The sequence below is a fragment of the Sabethes cyaneus genome, chromosome 2 (assembly GCF_943734655.1).
Source record: "Sabethes cyaneus chromosome 2, idSabCyanKW18_F2, whole genome shotgun sequence".
NCBI lineage: Eukaryota > Metazoa > Arthropoda > Insecta > Diptera > Culicidae > Sabethes > Sabethes cyaneus.
Genome location: NC_071354.1, coordinates 57,103,559 through 57,124,058, shown reverse-complemented (window position 1 = coordinate 57,124,058; position 20,500 = coordinate 57,103,559).

Below are 20,500 nucleotides of genomic sequence, written 5' to 3'. Positions count from 1 at the left end.
GGAAACGCGTGCCTCCCACGACGGAAACTGGTCTGATGAGCTATTCTGTTTACACGGGTTGGCGGAAAATCCAGCGGCATATTTAAGCGTGAAATCGGATCTACTTGGACCTTCACAGAACGCTACGATAAAGAAGCATAGGCCGCCGTACGGAAAATAGTAGTTCTTTATGAACTTGAGGCCGTGTCACTGCTCACGGAGGACATACGCGCTCTTGCCGTGATCGAGCGAAAGCTACGGATGATATTTGCCGAAGTACAAACTGAAAGCGGGGAGTGGTGGACATGTGCATTTGGCGAAAGTCAGTACGCTACGATCAGCCGGACGACAGTGCGACAAAAATAGTTCTCTTCAAGAACTGCTCTGGCACCAGGAACAGAGGGCTCAACGCGCAAGATGCCTTGACCAGGTCGAAAGTGGTTTGCGACTTCTGAGACGACTGGGAAATTGGCGACGAGAGGTCTAATTTGAATGGAGACTAATGCTTCCAATGGGGAAAATTTCCGGAGGGGGCCTGGTCCCCCAGGCACCCCCTCTTGCTACGCCAATGCGTGTACCGTTCTGATTCAAACTTCGAACACTTCAGCTATGCTGAAACTTTCTTCAAAGAAAAATGTTCGAAAACATCTTTATTCTACCTCCAAAAATGGTTTAATAGCATGACAATTTTTTTATTTTGATGGGAAAATTTTATAAATGAGGATAAAATGATAATTTACACTGAAAAACACTAAAAAACTGCAGTTCGATTTTGATTCAAATTTCGAACATGAAAGTCGACATTCAAAGCTCGAATATTTTAGTCTCAGACAGCGAACACTTGTAATACTTTGATTAGTATTAATGTTTTTAGTGTCACTCAACTTAAATAAGTGAAATGTTATCCTTTTTCTGTCTTTTTACATCCACCTAACAGTATGATTTAAAGATTTCACACAATAATTAGCTTTAATCCATACTTCTGTAGTCAATTGCTAATATTTTCGAACTCCATGTACCACATCCAATGCAAGTTTACTTTGTACAGGTTTACAATGCAGACACTTCATTTTCCCTAAGGAAAACCCGGAAAAACCTGATATTATTCGCGGCTGTTCGAAGTTTGAATCACTCTACAAAACGTGATTCAAACTTCGAACACTTTAATTTATCTAATATCATTAAAATAATGCATGTAATATTGTATTTTAACTATGCTTCAGTACATACATACCTTGCGCTTATCTGATAATCGCGGAGTGGGAAGGAAAACGTTCTAAAATTGGTAAAATAATGCAAACGAAAAAATAGCTACTTTTGCACGAAACGCTAAGAGTATGCGAACCACGTTAAAATCTGAGTTCTCGCTTTTTTCCAGCGCCTGCTGATTTCTTACAAGGAGTCCTACAATTCGATGTCGGGATAGAGGACATTCTAACGAACACGGCGGTGTACAATAAACATAATATTTTATCATATAAGCGATACTAACGAGCATCTTATTCTGAAGTGTTCGCAGTTTGAGACTGTTCTAAGTTTGAATCAGAACAGTATTTCGGTAATAAATAATTGAATTCAAGATCTTTTCTTACACAAATGTAGCAGTTGCTTCATACTTTTAGGAAAAAAACGAATAAAGTTATTCGTCACGGTTTCGAAGGAATTCTCGAACTTTTCCTGTAATATGGTTCATTAGGCGGCGCACACTTTCTTCGTCCATCGTTTTGGCTTATTCCACCAGGTCTTCATCGGATTGAAGTCTTTGACAACTTTTCGGAAAGTCGATACGTTCAAAAGTCAAAAAGTAGAAAAGTTGAAAAATCGAAAAGACGGAAAGTTGAAGTCGAAAAATCGAAAAATAAAAAAAAGTCGAAAAATCGAAGTCAGGAAGTTAAAATTTAGAGATAGGCAAAGGTATGGTAAAAAAGTATGGTACCGTAAAAAAGTCGTATTATCTCAAAATGGAAATGTCTAAAAGTTGAAATATAAAAGTCAAAAATTCAACAAGTCGAGTTCGAACGATCAAAACGCTGAAGAACACATGTACAAGCATTAAAAGTGTCCGACAGTCCAAGAGTCCATTCGTCCAGTGGTGCAAATGGCCAAGAGTCTAAGTGTCCAATTCAATAGTCCAATAGTCTACGGTCCAAAAATTCAAAAGCCCAAGAGTCCTAGGTTCCTAGAATCCCAAACTCAACGAGTCCAAGCATCCAAGCCTTCGGTGTCCAAGAATCCAAGAGTCAAAAATTAAAAAATATATGAACCCGAAAAGTCGAAAAATAAAAATGACAGAAATACATAAACTCGAAAAGTTAATTTGTGAAATTTGCAAAGTTGCAAAAAGGATCAAATACAAGGAGTTAGGATGGCAAAATGGAGTATGAAGAAATCTAGTTAAAAGAATAAGTTACAAAGCATAACGAAGATAGAAAAATTGGAAGTGTATGGTTAACATCCGTATCCGTAAAAGAAATGAGCATAACATAAATTATTAAGTTAATGTTCTATATTTTTAACCTCCGTGTAATAAAAAAAACCGTTAATTCTACTTATTATTGGTTCACAGCCATATGCATATAAGAAGGATATTTTCATCCATCTAGCTCTTAACCAGACATTTCATGGTGTCAGTTTCTTACAGCTCCCTTTTTCTCTTTCTGTCACGCTCGCTCACAGCCAAGCGAACATGTTGGAAGAAGGAAAACAAATTGCGTAACTTATTGAATTACACGCTTTCACCAGTGTGCCACTATTTGTTCGGTTCGTGATGTTCGTCAAATGAAAAACGTGTTGCTCGTTTCCAGAGCCAGAAGCAGCACAGCGAGCGCCCAACGAGTGTGCACAACAAAGGCTCGCAAAATATATTCCCAACAATCAGCAGAAACTTTATCATTGCAGCAGCATCCTTCGTCGCTCGCTGGAACGTTCAATTAAGCTGTTTGCCGGAGCTGTTGGTCGATGGGGAAAATCCTGCTGACGGCACAGTGAAACGCCAACAGACATGCAGGAACCAGAATTCTTGCAATCGACCGGACTTTGATCGAAGGATGTCGGTCGAAAACGGTAAAGAATGACTTCTCATCTTAATAGCCTCTCGCACGTAGATATCAAGTCTTTGTACGTCCTGTACGGAAGAGATTTGATTTATAGGACGTGCGCCCCAACCCACCAAAACTCACTAATCAATTTGGTCTCTACGGCTATGGCTGGCGTTCGCTGAGCGCAGCTCAACCAGCTGCTTCTTTTCCTGGCACAGCCAGTGCGGGTATTTAGTCTGTAAATCAAGTGGAAAAGCTGCTCCGACCCATAATTGGATCAGCGGTACAATTAATGCAGTTCGATCGCCCTGGAACATTGTTTGGGGACGCAGCGGCCATGGCGTTCGTCGGAGAATTATCTCCAAGGAGAATGGTAATAATTGAATGGAGTCAGCCAGATGGGGAATCACTAATTGACTGTGGTGGGGAATAAACTATAAGATTTCTTTGCTTTTTTGTTTTACGCACACAGTTTTCCTACGCCTTTTGGAATTTTGTGCAAGGCGAAGTGTTTTTCGAATTTCAAACATTCAATTAAGTTTAATAACGATTTTTGTTTCAAAAAAACACAAAGATGCCGAGTATCATTTTCTTATATTGCGATTGTTTTAGTGAGTTAGTGTTACATTTATTTCTTATATTTTGGAAATAAAAATCGTATTCCTAGATTACAATATTCCAAGGAAAGACATTGGTTCAAAAAATTTCAATTTCAAAAAACAATTTCCTTTAACCCCTCTAAGGTCTACATCATTTTTAGCACCGCAAAATTCACTAAAATGGCCGTAACTTTTTTATCTTTCAATATTTTTTCACCAAATTTGGGAATTTTGCCGAAAATATTTTCTATTTTCATAATATCTATAGATAATGGCCATATGTCATATGGCCCCGGAGTTATTCCGGAGTTCCTTGGGGGACCGAGATATGGCTTTTTTAGATAAAGTTGCCAAATATCTAAAATTTGTTTGAAATCTGTTGATTTTTGTAAACATATCATCGACTGTGGACATATCAGTTACTTTGCCGCAGTTAGGAGCCATGGTGCGCGCCATCCGGATCCGGGGTAGGGTTGCCAAGTGGCCGGTTTTTGGCCGGCCCGACCGGTTTTTTACTTACAAAGCCGGCGGCCGGTCAATCCTGTAAAAAGGCCGGTTTTTCGACACATGAAGCCGGATTTGTACTTTTTGCTTGATTTGTAAATTTTCTGATAAATTTCTGGTGGTAATATACATTAAATTATCCACTAGTACCAAAAGCAAGTAGTTTTCACTCTGAAACTAGCTATCTTCAATAATCCATTCAATGTTCGTTGTGGTTTCGACTGTGATGTTCTACCGTTCGCTATCTTCACAACTGACTGTTCATCCCATTTACACGGGAAACTGTCGACCGACTTCCGGCTATTACCCCAAATAATATGTCATTAACGCACATTCCAGGCAAATCCTCTACAAATAGGCTACCCCATACCCCCCCCCCCCCTGCATTTTTTGAAGGCAGGACCGACCGGCCGGTTTTTGTAATTTTCAGACTTGGCAACCCTAATCCGGGGGGACACTATAAATCCGGAACCGGTTCCCGTAACGGGACATTTCAGCTTCAGTAAAACATGTCGTGTCGTATATCAAAAAACATCAGCATTCGATAAAATAGCGATTGGCGATCATCTCATGTCTTTCAGAGGCCATATGGCCGATTCCAGGGCCCGGACAAGTTCCTCCGAAATCCGTTCCGTGCTTGAATCAGAAAAGAAACCCACCCCGGACCCGGAACCGGTTGTACGGCCTCTGAGACACATGAGATGATCACCAATCGCTATTTTGTCGAATGCTGATGTTTTTTGATATGCGACACGACATGCTTTACTGAAGCTAAAATGTCCCGTTACGGCAACCTGTTCCGGATTCATAGTGTCCCCCCGGATCCGGATGGCGCACACCATGGCTCCTAACTGCGGCAAAGTAACTGATATGTCCACAGTCGATGATATGTTTACAAAAATCAACAGATTTCAAACAAATTTTAGATATTTGGCAACTTTATCTAAAAAAGCCATATCTCGGTCCCCCAAGGAACTCCGGAATAACTCCGGGGCCATATGACATATGGCCATTATCTATAGATATTATGAAAATAGAAAATATTTTCGGCAAAATTCCCAAATTTGGTGAAAAAATATTGAAAGATAAAAAAGTTACGGCCATTTTAGTGAATTTTGCGCTACTAAAAATGATGTAGACCTTAGAGGGGTTAATAATGAACAATAGCAGAGTAGTTGAACATAGCATGGTCAAAGTATTACAACTATAATAAATAAATGAAAAAAATAAATAAATTTAAGATTTTACACCTATCAGCCAAGATGAGAAAATAGGTGAAAAGGTATTATAACATAGGATAAATGAAGTAGGAAATAGAAGAAGATACCAACAGAAAATAAGAAATAGGAAACCGGAAGGACATTAAATCGTAAACAGGAAAAGGAATTAGGAAGTAATAAATTACAAATGGGAAATAGAAAATAAGAAATAGGACTGTTCTTTAAAATAAGTTTCAACCGCTAATACTTATTATAGAAATGATATGATACATTGTCGTTCATAATATACATTCAGTTGGCTTTGCTTACGCGACTGCAAAGCAGAATGGAACCAAGCGTTGAATTAATAAATATGCTACATATGCAAATCTAGACTTCCCTTTCCGGTCACGAAGAAAACGGGAAACATAAACGTGTACATTTGACAGTCGGGATATAAATAATGCTACGAACCTAAAAAGGTGATTTGAAAAGTTGTCCAAAGGATGAGCACCATCTACGGGAGCAGAAAATAAAATTCCGCCGAATATGATACGTTCCCTGGCACCCGTCAGCTTCGAAAAGTCCCCGAATTCGGTGCCTGTGTCGTAGAGAAAATTCCACCCAGCTCGGTGAAAAATGATTGCAAGAAACCGAGACGACACAGCAGGTTTGCATTGAAATGAAGTGAAAGGGCTGTGAAGAAGTTAACCTGTGTTTGCCGTAGCTCGTAAAGGACCTAAGCAGAACAGTAAAGGTGAATTTACGTGTGGCCGTCTTGTAACAGTTATTCGTCGCTTTCGGACGACATATATTCCGTATGTAGGTACGTACGGTTGGAGCAACATAAAAATCCCATAAGTGCAAGCAGTTTTGCAGCTGAGACATCACCAACGGAGACACTTTACCATTTGCCAAAAGAATGACTGTCTGCAATGCTTAGGGTTCTCTAGTTCTAGTCGGATGTAGGCAAGTAAAATGATTTTCTTTCTATATTTTGTTTTTAGATATAACTAGATCTTTAGTTTTTTAAACAGAAATTAACGTGAGATTATAGAAAAATTATATTTTTGAAATAGCACATTATTCGTTGAATTGATAATAATTTGTTCGGCCTAATGGAGAACTCTGCATGGAAATATTTGTTTCTAATATTGTTTCATTTCACCATCGTGTGGCTACAAATACACACTAAAATCTACTGGGGAAAGAGGTACCGTCGTCTCTCTGTCACTTTCTATTGGGGCACTGGAAGTAGTTGCCACTTTGAGTTGCATTCTACTGCTGTTTGTGTAGTTTTACAGTTACACCGGCCATTCCGTCGTCTTAAGCGTGGGGCATACTATCAACATTAGAACACATGTCCTGCATGGAAATTCGTCGTGAGTTGGCGTAAGAAAACCGCACCATTGCTGCAAATGTGACTAGAATAAATTAGGAAGGTTTATTGGCTCGCACATTCGTTGGCCCCTGTTCGTTACCTGCCTGCCTGGAAAGAGTCATCATGGAATAGCCTGTTTTGCATACCTACTATATGGCCAACCGGTGAGGACTTGACGAACGTTGTTTCTGCATTAGAGATACACATATAGATCGTAACGCTTCTGCAGACAGGACAAACTCGTAACACAAAGCCAGTTGGACTTATGTCAAGTGTGAAACTTTTATCATCTAATTATAAATACAACTTTAGTTTTTAGAGCAGCGTGTGATTTTGTTGCAATATTTTATATTGTAATTACAGATTACTAGCTTTTCTTTACTGGTTAGTTCAAATATGATTTACACACAAGACTACCGGATCATTTCAGTTAGTTTATTTAGATCGATGTATAAAAAATTTGAATCATATTATAATTTCGTTTTAACTTTTATGTTGGAAAACTTTATAAAATCTAGTTGCGACTTGTGAGTGCTTTTTCCCTTCAATTCAACACATTTCCCTTAAATTTGTATATAGATTTTTGTTCCTTCATTGCGGGACGTGGCACCTACTGCACTTTACATCAACATCAATTTGTCTTCCATATTCCATGATACTAAAAGATCGTTGGAAAATATCATCCACAAAATTCAAGCCAACCAACCATTTCACCATTGGCGTAGCTAGGGGGTGCCTGAGGGACCAGGCCCCTTCTAGAAATTTTCCGCAATTGGAATTTTAAAACCGGACAAAAATTCAGGACAATTCCCACTGCGTAGGCGTATTCACTAGGCATCGCAAACGCATAGATGTCGTCGTCAGTAGTCGTCAGCCTAAATAGTAGCCATCCCGCTAATTCTGTTTCAAGCAATCGTCTCCATTAAACTCTATCTTGGGCCACTCATCGGCAATGTCCCACTCGTCTCAGAAGTTGTAACTCACTTTCAAGCCAATCGAGCTATCTTGTACGTTGAGCCCCACTGTTCCTGGTACCGGTGCAGTTGGTGGAGAGTTGTTTTCGTCGCACTGTCGTCCGGCATCCTTACGACTTGTCCGGCCCACCGTAGCCTACTGACTTTCGCCAGATGACGATGGGAATCTCTCCAAACAATACCTGTAGCTCGTGATTCATGCGTCTCCGCCACTCTCCGCTTTCAGTTTGTACTCCGCCAAATGTCATCCGCAGTACCTTCCGCTCGAACACGACAAGGGCGCGTATGTCCTCCGTGAGCAGTGTCACGGCTTCAAGTCCATATAGAACTACTGTTCTTCGTACGGCGGCGTATGCTTCTTGATAATAGCATTTTGCGGCGGGCAGAGTAGGCCCGATTTCCCCCTTAAATGCGCCACAGGATCTCCTTACTACTGTGTTACCTGACTCATAACGCACCCCTATTTCCGAAATTCTAAAATCTCTCATGCTTTTATTTTTGGAGTAAACATGTAATTTCTTATGTTATATACCGTCGATTCGGGCGAAATTGATCAGTCGGGTGAAATTGATCAGCTTGGACTAACGAGTAAAAAACTCTTTATTCTACGTTTATACTGATTCATAAAGCTGAATATGCACCCATCCATATAAAGATTGAGTTACAGGTCAAAGTCACTTGGCTTTCAGCAAGATTGATCTTGTAAATGGCTTGATTTTTTAAAATTTACTATTTTGATCGAATCGCAATTTTCAACATGCCCGATAAAACTCCTTGCTGTTAACACAAATTTCGTTGCAGAAGGAAATTTTGATAGAACTAATTCGATTCTCTAATTATCTGGCTGTGCTTTGATAATTTCCATGAATAAAATTATGCGATAGAAATTGTTTGATTTGATCTTTTACGAAATAAAACGATTGATAACATCATGAACTGAGGCAACATAGATTTCTAGATCGCTATGGGTGCGAAATGGAGCTGCCACCTGCGAAAGTTTATTCTTTCTGTAAAGCAGAATGGAGATTTATAAAAGGGTGCAAAAGACAGACAATACTTTGCACAAATTTTACAAACGCTCCATATGGCAGTTGCATGAGAGTGCAAGAGATCGGTTTGTGCTTACATAGCGAAATGCAACTACACATTCAAAGAGACAGTCAAGCTCCCGTATATGAGGAGAATTAAATTATTTGTTTCACTAGATTGGTGAAGATTGTATACGAAAATCGTACATTTACACATATATACAGCAATGTTTAAACAAAAACAAACGATTACGATGCTAAAATTGGCTTAATATCTTTTCTATCGTTCATATTTATTTAGCAGATGCATCAACCATGCTAATGTAGAGCTGACTGTTTGATTTTTGTGCTAGTTGCTGTACGCGACATTGTTGCCTACATACAGGCAATATCTCGATTACGCCAGATTTTATACTGCACGATAGGTTATTGCTGTCAGAGCGTATGGTTTAATAGCAATATCGTCTTGATTTCTACGTGATCAATTTCAACCGTTATTTGTAAATTTTCAATTTCACGATTACATTAAGTTTTATCTAAAATAAAACTATTTATATAAGATATAGATGATACTGTCGTGTAGCCAGCACTACAGTACTTATTTTAAAATTGAATCATCTTCCTAAATATGTTTCTATTCAAAGATATTTAAAAAATATTCGAAAAAGTGATCAATTTCACCCGAATTCACGGTAGTTGATATTTGTATGCTCTATTCGAATTTATGATCAATTAAACGAAAAACCACAAAGTTAGTGAGTTACGAGAGCCTCCCCCGTATATAACGTATATTCGTTATGAGTCAGGTAACATAGTAGTGTTGTTGGCCGCTTTTACCAGCGATCGTAAATACACGAATTCATCTGCCTTAGTTCGTCGCCGTCAACAATTACCGTCCGTGGGAGGCACGCACGCGTTTGTTTCCTTTGAGCCTCTTTCTTTCATGTATTTGGTCTTCGACGCATTTATATTTAGCACAATCCTCTTAGACTCCGCTTTCTTAGGATCACCTCCTCAAGAGCGATGTTGAATAGCATGCAAAATAAGCCATTAGCTTGTCTCGACCCTTGCCGCATCTCAAAAGGACTCGAAAGTATTCCCAAGATGCTCACGAAACACATCACTCGATCCAATGTAGCTCTGATCCGTTGCGTCAGTTTATCCGGAAAACCATGTTCGTGCATTATCTGCCATAGCTGCTCTCGATCGACTATATCGTATGCTGCTTTGAAGTCAATAAAGATGTGATGCGAGGACAAGTAGTACTCCCAATATTTCTGCAAGATTTGTTGGATGGTAAACATCTGGTCCGTAGTGGCGCGGACCCCCATCCCAAGTAACACACAAAACAAGTTAGGAAATAATATTCGTGGAAAGTAGTCACTTAAGAGTACTATAAACGTACTTTGAAAACATATGTCGTTATTATTAAGGTTTTGAGATGTTTTGGGATAACATGAATTTATTTGACAGCTCATATCAAATGTATAATGTTTGTTTTGTCAACATGTCAACACGAAGTTTTTATTATGTCTCCATTACTAAATTTAAACTACTGGAAGAACAAGTTGTAGCTTATGCTATTATAACGTTTTATATTGGTATGAAATAACCTGATACATACTTCTTTCAATTCTTGTTTTATTAAACTTCAAATTTTTGCGCTTTTCATGTAATAGAGAAGTTCTGATATATGTAATATTATACTGTTCTATAACAAGCTGTGTTGCTTGGGATATATCCTGCCTGCTAATTCCCTTTAAACCTTGCTATCTCGGTGACACCCAGTATAGCAAGATCATAATGATTTTTTTTTGCACCCCCTAGGCCCTCTCTAGAGAAATTTCCTGGCTACGCTAATGGATTTATAGCTTTGCAGAACACCACAAGCAATATGCGGTAGTACATTGTTCAATGGTATCGCTGAACCAGCAAATGAGAAAATGTTGCGAATAATGTATGCAGATATCGGAACCGCGCTTTATTTTCACATCGAGTTGTTTCACTTCCTCTTTTTACCTCCTTCATTAATACTGAATTAGCATCAGTAACAATGTACACTCGAGTACTTATTTTACACGGTTTGTTTTTTCGATTATTAAGAACGGGGCAACTTAGGGACCATTGAGAGATTCTCCTTGTACCTCTTCTCTTTCGCTTGCTACGGCGACGTAAAAATTTTTTTGGCGGCCATCTTGGATTTGGTCGCCATATTGGATTTTATCAAAAAACGGCCGTTTTCACCATGAGCCCCCCAACCGATTTTCATTTTAAGACCACCGTTGGAAAGCTGAGAAAAAAATGCTATGAGAAACTTTCATAAAATTAGGTGTGCAATGGGATTAACTGAATAAAAAACCAGTTATTTGTAGCAAGGTTCACAATATCCTATAATTGTAGTGAGATTTTCAAAATTGGCTATAAAACAAACTACAAATATAGGGACAGGGTTTATAAACGAAGTGAAAAAAAATTCGGCGGCCATCTTGGATTTGGCCGCCATGTTGGATTTTATCAATAAATCGCCGTTTTCGTCATGGTCCCCCCAATTGATTCTAATTTTTAAACCACCATCGGAATCTTATAGCATTTCTTCTCAGCTTTCCAATGGTGGTCTTAAAATGAAAATCGGTTGGGGGCTCGTGGTAAAAACGGTAATTTTTTGATAAAATCCACTATGGCGACCAAATCCAAGATGGCCGCCAAAAATTTTTTACTCCATCTGAAAGCCCTGTTCTTCTTCTTTACAGAACCGGGCTTTTTGTTAGTTGTTTCATGGCAAATTTATGAAATATCACATGATATAGATCTCAAGGTTTGCTCAAAATTCAACTTTTTTTAGCCTGTTAGGTCCCTTGGTGAACGAGGGGTCCACTATTTCGAGGTATCAAAAGCGTAATTCTTCGTTTTTAACCATTTTCAACCAATTAAGCGTAAAAGTTCCCATATTTGGAAGACCTTGTGTCAGTAGTGGCCCCGTTTCAGCGAGAACTACTCATTGTATATAACATCTTTGTTCGCTTTATCTACCTAGCAGAGTTAAATACACTTATACATGGTCAATATCCTTACTATTTTGAATAAGGTAAATTCAGACATTTTTTTAGGACGAAAAGTTTTCTGGACGATTTTCGGAAATTCTACTATTCAAATTTCCATTTACGGTTCGTGCTAGAAGCGTTAACCTAACTCGTACACATATTTTTCGAGTTTTTCAGGCTGTAGAGCCCAAGGACAATTGATTTTATAAAAAAAATTAACTCATATCCTGCAAATTATTTTTTGCCCCCCGTTTTTTCAACCCGATTTCCAAGGGGGGGGGGGGGGAGACGAAAGCTTTAAAAATGATTTGCGATGGCCTAATACATCATTATGATACAACAACATAAACTTATTCCAAGGCGGGGGGGACAAAAATTTTAAAAACTACAAGGTATACAGCCCCAAGGGTTGTACGAAAGGGTGACGTAGGAATATAACAGATCATTAGATCACAGCCTAATGCAAAATGCATTTCTGGCATATGTATGTTTATAAGAATCTATGAGTGCCATTGTTTAAGTGAATGTTTAAAAGAGAAGAGCAAAATATTCAGATCCAATTTGTAACCACGCGCTTGCTCGCGGACACTCCTAGGGTCGTTTTATGCTGTCAGTTGGGGATGCACACTCAAATGCTTTTAGTAGGAACGTGGAACATGGAAAATGTAAAGCATATTAGCACCGACGATGTTGCTATAACGCGGATTTATAGTTTGTCGCGTTGGTTCATATAGGGGAAACTGCTCACTATTGGACCACGGTCAACAAAGTAGACTTTCGAACGACGGAGACTGTCGATTCCTTTTTGAATCCGTTTACCGATACTAATTTAGCGCATGCAATGGAAAAGGTTGTTTTATCTAGCAAAAGACCATCTTTCCTAAACTGTACATTTTTATTCTCTACTCTACAGGGCATAGCAATGATGAACAACTGTGTATTGGGGAAGAGGGTGGTACTTGCGGTTTAGCGACTTTTGGTTTTCGATGCACTACGATGACGATGCGATGAGAAATACTACGATGACGATGGCAACTCCGGCGAACTCCGACGAATATAGCGATGTTGAGACTACGCTGGCTATGAAGCCGATGCGATCCCAGCCCCCTGGGCAAGGACAGAGCCAACCAGTGGAAACCTGTACCGGGTCTGCGGCTCGTAAACGGTTCGATGGTTGAACTGTCGGCTGGGACGGCTTTCCGTCTGAGATGACTTACTGTATTAGCTGTCGATGTTGTCCGTGTTGCCGGTGAATGTGTCTCCGGCCGATATCACACCAACGCCACCAGGTATAGATACTTCTTCCGGTGGGTCCACTAGCCGACGTTCGAGTCCTCGCCGCTAATATACAATGGCGGCCTGCCAGGTATATACAATGGCGGACTGCCAGGGTATCGCAATGGCGGGTACACGTGTCCACTGCCTTTTGTGTCGCTGCGAACAAAGCCTGCCGGAAGAGAGTTCTCTGGGATTTGTCCAGAAACAAAGAAAAAGGCCCTACTGGACCTTTTTCAGATGGCCGACGTTAATAAATTATTATATTCCCTTTTAAAAGGGTTCACTCTGCTACCTCCTCTGTTAATATCAAACTTTTCCTAATCTACTGTTATTAACTACTTTTCATTTGTCACTTTCTATTTTGACTTCTTATTAACTTAGACTTTCGACTAACCACTTTCTGTTTTGTAACTTCTATCTGCCACTTTCAATTCCATGTGCCTCCGAAATTACGAGGACTTGATCACGCGCGCTTCTCTACGTTCAAGAGTCCCAGACGGAAAGAAGCGTGCCGGCCGCGACGGGTACCTTATCAACCGGCCAACTCTTGAGCAGTAGCCGAAACGAACCGAATTCTGACATTTGTCTATTTTCCACTTTATAGCAAACCAATCGTTTCTGTAACGTCGTCGATGAATATTCCCTCCACCGAATTTATGGTAGGGAACAATTTAGACTCCGTTCACACTACTTATAAGCATTTGAGTGGGGAAAGGGGAAATTGACAGTAAAACGATATAAACTTGTATTAGGAGTATGGAATGTATATTCTCTGAGTGATAACTGGTGGCTCTCGTTTTCAAAATAGGGTAAATTGGCTCTGTGGTGGAGCCACAAATAATTAATAATGGAACTTCTGGTTACAAATTCTTCATTGAATGCAATGGTGGCTTTGAAAATACGTGGACGGGGGTCCATAAGCACAACGCCTGCAACCATTGAGACTTAGAGATTTCTTTTAAAAATCACTTGGGTGCATCATAAAGGTTAAAATAGTAATGAATGACCAGCCCACAGATTATTGTATTAAATCTGTGCGAAGTTCGGCATTAACTCGCTTGTGGCCTTTAAAAGCGCCATTGGTTACAAATAACATTAATGCCAAAGCACGTTCATCGCAAATATGATGTGCCATTCGAATGCTCTTCTTTTTTGACATGAATGGCAACAGACACGTAACGGCATAACGTGAACGGGGTCGATTCACTGCCTCTTGCTTCGAGAAGGTTTTACTAGTATACTTTCACAGTTTACCGCTAGTTACATAGCAGAAAATGTGTCACATACGCAAAAATTTCTGTTTTATTTGTATGAGAGTCCTTATCCTCCTACCACAGGATTGAGGGGTCTCAAGCCATTATAAAATAAATCCATGCCTCCATAAACCCCTACTAAATTTGGTTTCATTTACTTGAGTACTTCTCGAGTTATGAGGAAATTTGTATTTTATTTGTATGGGATCACCCCTTCTTAAAGAAGGTAAAGGTCCTAATTCACGATAGAAAAAATTCCTGCCTCCAGAAAACCCCACATGCCAAATTTGGTTCCATTTGCTTGATTAGTTCTAGATTACTGTCCCACATATTGTAATCATCGTCAAATTGAACCACATAGGATTTTCATCATGGTTCACTGGATGGCTAGGCTCATACTTGTCTGACCGCAGGGCCTTCGTTAAAGTGAATTCTGTGCACTCCAAAATATTCTGCTTATCATCTGGGGTACCCCAAGGCAGTGTGCTTGGCCCTCTCATCTTTATTATCTATATGAACGACTTGCTGGAACTGCTTTCATCATCAAAACTTTCTTTTGCCGATGATCTAAAAATTTTTCGTGTGATAGCCACTCCTGTCGCATTACAAGCAGATATCAACCAACAGCCTATTTGGTGTGATGACAACGGCATGCATGTTAACAGTAAAAAATGCAAAGTAGTTTCCTACAATCGCTGCAATACTGTTTCTATACATCAGTATAACATGGGATCAGATTGTCTGGAACATGCCAACTCTATCCGCGGTCTAGGAGTTACAATCGACTCGAAGCTGAGGTTTAACGAGCACTAACACAGTGCTTGGTTTTGTGCGGCGTCATGGTTCTGGATTCACGGACGTTTATTGCCTCAAGGCACTGTATTTGTCACTTATCCGAAGCATTTTGGAGTATGCATCCCCTGTTTGGACGTTTTCCCAAATTACGCAATCCCATGCGATTGAGCGTATCCAGAAGAAATTTTCACGATTCGCCTTGCGTCAGCTGCCTTGGAATGACCCAGTTAATCTTTCCAGAGTTATCCAGAACGTTGTCAGTTGATTAACCTGGAGATACTCTAAGCCAGGCGAGTCAAACAGCAGCGGTTGTTTGTCTTTGATCTCATAACAGGAAACATTGAATGCTCCGAGCTCCTGGGTCAGATGCGATGGTATGTACCTCCTCGGCGGCTTCGTAATCCGCCATTATTTGTAATTCCGTTTCACAGAACAAACTACGGCTATAATAATTGTTTTAGTTTTTGTCTACGGTCTTTTAATGATGTTTGTAATGTGTTTGATTTTACGATGTCTAGAAATGTGTTCAGTGTTGGAATAAGAGATTTAAATTAGCAATAAGTTAGTAATCTGTACGAGTGTGTCAGAGATGGTACATAAAATAAATAAAACAAAATAAAATTTATGAAGAAATTTGTATTTCATTTATATGGGAGCTCCCCCTCTAAGAAGGGGAAGGGGTCTCAGTACACCATCGAAAAAAATCCTACCTTCTAAAACCCCCACATGCCAAATTTAGTTCTTTTTGATTGATTAGTTCTCGAGTTATGTGGAAATTTGTTTATTATTTGTATGGGAGCCCCCCTCCTAAAGAAGGGAAGGGCGCCTCTATGGTTCAAAGGTACAAGTACCAGCGAACCACATGCCCTGGAGGGTGTTGTGGGTTCGAATCCGGTTATAATCTCAGATTACAGCTTGGTTCGACTCATGCACCTTCCAGTATTGGACATACACTTCTATTTTCGTTTTCAGTCCCAGATAGTAGTAGATAGTGGACGTAGTCCTTCGTTAAAAAACACGAGGCTTATTACTTTGTTGTATTACTTAGGAATATTGTAGATATTAACTAGCTTCACAAGTATTCCATACTTAACTTTTTCAAATTCAGTTTGACTGAAGTACACAAATCAAGGCTGGAAATCATAGAAGATAGTGATTTTACAAAACCAGCAATTGTTTGAAAACAAGCCGTATGGCTCTTCACAGCGGTTACAGTTTGAGTTTTTTTTTCATCCACTTTAATTGACTACATCGTAATGAACATAAGCTCAGAACATGTTTGAACAAATAAGCAGAACGCTTTTAGGGTGGATCAGTGTTGCATTTCAAATGCAGTTTGTATTATTTGTGTTGACACGCTCTAATTATTGAACAGTTTCAAATTATTTCAGATTTATGTAATTCAATAAATTACTTGAAGATGCTAGCAGTAGTTCATCCATAATCCGGTCTGATAAAAAAAATACATTTATAAAAATAATTTCGTTTCTAGGGAAAGATTAAGGATTGCAAAGTACGGCGCTAATTGAAACCAGTAATCAAGACTAGTTTTTTTTTCTTATTATGATACTAGCTTAAACAATTTGTTACTATCCAAGTTTATACAGAAGCAATTAAAAGCAGCTGATAAAAATGACAATCACGTACTTGTGAAGCAGCGTACAGAGAACAGCGTTCAGTATGTCCAGTGTATCCCGTCCGGTGGACCTGTGTGTCTTCTCTAGTTCGGCTCATCTGGACACGTTATTGGCACCGAAAGCGCCAGGGAATCTATGCTTTGATTCATTCATTAAACTTCGAGTGTGTGGAATGAAATATGAGTTTTCCTCTCAAATCCCAACGGTGGCAACCTCTCGCACATGAATATATGTAGGTACACGAAAGATTCCTGTCATGTTCTGTCTTAGAGAGCAAATTAGTCTGCAGTCTCGTTTACCAGCACCGGTTACTGTTTGGTACGTCCCTTTATACCAAAGTATCATTTTAAGCAGATTGTCAACTATAGTAATAAAATTCCGATCGATTTTTCCAATTACAAAATTGATTGAATTTTTGATACTAAAAGGTTCGAAACGTAAAGTTATTTTTTATTAATGCAATATATGCCCGTTTGGTGGCGTAGTGTAGCAGGAACTCAAAGCTGGTCTTCGATTGTACCGCAGCACTTGCGGCATTCCGAGGGAAAATGATAAAGCAAACGTGCACTTTCCGATGTTGATGTTCGCTGGTTGTTACTCATATGGGTCCGGTACCTACTACTTCTAAAGGCTTCTGATGATGAGAAATATGAAATTCATCACCTCGAGCTGCCGGACTGAATGCAGATTAGAATCGGGGTGTCAAAAACGTGTTTACCGCAGTCCGGCTTTTCTCGAGCTAGCAGATAAAAATCTTAAAATGCAGACCAAGCACATCACGTACAGGCACTTTTCAGTGGATTTTTTCTACTTTGAAGATGAATTACCCTTACGTTTCTTAGTTTGTAGTTATTATTACGGCAATAGTTTAACAGCTTACCATACTTTGTAACATCCACCTTCAGGATACTTTCAAATTTCTATCCAATTTCACGACTTTCAGGGAGTTATTTGTTCCGTCATAAAAACAGGGAAACATCTCTCGTTTTCTTATGTGCTGTAAACCACACAGCGCACTGTCGAATGTGGCCCACGCTCGCTAAATATTTAATTATTTCCTCTGCCACCGGAGTAGGTTCCTTAAATCCCCCGTGCAGATTAAAAAGGATGCGGTCCAGGCGGAACGTTGGCCGCATCAATTCAATTTCCCCATATTGACGGCAGACGGCCAAGAAAGTCGGAAAACCACCATGAAAGCCTCGATGGTTTCGACACAACAGCAGTCATAAAATTTGCCAACATAAAACATACTTAATGCAAGTTTAACTAGATTGTAAAATTATATTGAATTGTACTTTATTTCCCACCATCTTGTAGCCCGGTTCTGGTTCCGGTTGTAGTGTCCACGTTCAGCATTATTTTTTCACTGCTTTTTCTCCGGAACGCTACCGCAGGGCCAGAGGCTCTCCCGGGACGACATCGAGCGTCCGGCTGTCGATCCTTTAAGCAGCTGCCAATGGAACTGCACAACATCACTATCAAACACATACACACACATACAGAATGACTCGCCTTCAAAGCCCTTTCGTATCTATATGCTGGATTTATGTTGGAGGATATAAACATAAACTAGCGAAAATTTATAGCTCTGGCTCAATGACTTTGTGCATTTTCCCTACCATGACGGCCCTCGTAACCTTCCGGGTCGCGCTCGCAAGCTTCTTTCGGCTGCGGATGCAACACATTTTCCACTCTGCGCTTCAGTCTGTGCTCCTGCACCCTACAAGTGGTAGAAATATGTAATAAAAGATGAACATATTGCAGGGTAAGTCTTATCTCTTATGCATGGGTTGGTTGGTGGTACACAAAATCAAGCTACCCCCCATTTAGTGCCATACTGGGAAGTGCATATCCGACTTCCGAAAGGTACCTACTACTTGTCGAGGGTATTGTTGAGAAACCATTGATAAATTTCTAATGCTATCGATGTCGGTGGATTCACTAGGTTAGTCACTCGAGTGAAAACTCTGGGAAACTTGAGGAACGGTTCGGAAAATATGTACCTGCAACAGGTTGAATGTTTCCACTTTCTTATGTTACTGCTTGGCTTGATATTGAGAGTGCTATTGACGATTAAAAGTAACTTTTTTCTGGAACAATAGAATTGTTGATATAATTCAGTGGTTTAGCAAACAAAAGCAACGTGAAAAATTAATAAATCCCGAAAGTAGTTGATGGTCAAGACATATTTTTTAAAGCACTAGAAAAAGTTTAGCATACAATTTAAGCTCGCAAATAACTTACCCATATTAAGGTAGTATAACTTCATTAAATATTCTAACATATTCATGTTGATCCATTATGCTAGTTATACGGTAAATTGGATCGATGCTTTGCAGGAAAAACAACCTCATTCTATTATTCTAGCTCCACCATGTTCTATTGTTTTACTGTATGTATTGTAGTTGGTGTGGAGATTGACCTGCATAATATAACGGTATTTTGGTCAATAAGTTATTTGGCATAATGGTCATCTTAAAGTAATGTTTAAGGAATTATACCAAATGGTCGTTATGTCGAATGACCATTAAGATGAATGGTCCCTTAAGATTACGCCAAATGAATTAACGCCAAATAACTGCCAAACGACTTTATGCTAAATGGGCGGCTTCGTCAGTACTCTATAACAAATGGACGTCTCACACACTGCCGATGGCCTTTTGAACACTATTTTGGACTGATCGGTCCACAACACATTTCGCCATTTGTCTTTGGGTCAGTTGACAGTTGACAATAAAATTGACAAACTAAAACATGTCATTTGGTCAAAACCCGTATTTTCCGGGACTCCGTACGTACAGGTTAGCTTGCAGAAATCGTCCTCTGATCGTAGGTGTGCTCAAGTCCATTCTAGTTCATCGCAGTCAACGGATGCCGTCCACGGGAGGCCCGTGTTTGATTCCTTTGAGCCTCTTTCTTTTATGTGTATGGTCTTTAACGCATTTATTTTGAGCCCAATCCGCCTCCGCTTCCGCTTTCAGCCTGGTACAGATTGGCTCCGTCGTTGCAAAGTTCTAACTATGATATCAAAGTCATCTGCAAAGAGTTGGCTACGCTTGGTGAAAATCGTGCCTCTCGTTTCGATGCCCGCTCGTCGGATCACTCCCTCAATGTTGCAATGAATGCAGCACTGTTGAACAGCATGCAGGATAAACCGTCACCTAGTCTCGACCCTCGCCGCGCCTCGAAGGGGTTCGAGAATGTCCCCGAGATGCGCACGAAACACATCACTCGATCCAATCGAGCTCTGTTTATCCGAAAAACCGTACGTGCTTCTCGATTGACTGTATCATATGCTGCTTTGAAATCACTAAAGATGTGATGAGTGGCACGTTGTACTCCCGAAATTTCTGCTAGATCTGTTGGATGATCTGTGCTATCGGGGAAAGCCGGCATAACAGGATCTGGGAGAGTATCCTGTAGGCGGCGTTTTTAAAGCTTTGCCGATAGACGGTCCCAACCAGCGATTTTATTGGTCTTCAGCAACCCGATTTGGCGTCGTGTAGATCAGATGCTGGGACATTACTATCTTCCATGGGCACTCCTAGGTTAGTTTTCGTTCAGCTTTTTTCTGCAACTTTGCCATTGAGGTGTTCACCAAAAAACTGCTTCCACCTGTCGACCACCTCGTTTGTGATTAGATTCCTTCCCTCGTACCAACACATGTCAGGTTTCGGTGTGGAGCCCTTACGAGATTGATTTACCTTCTCGTAAATCTTGCGCGTGTCATTGGCTCGGAATAGCTGTTCTAATTCTCCATGATCTCTGTCCACCTTTCAGTGCTTTCTACTCCT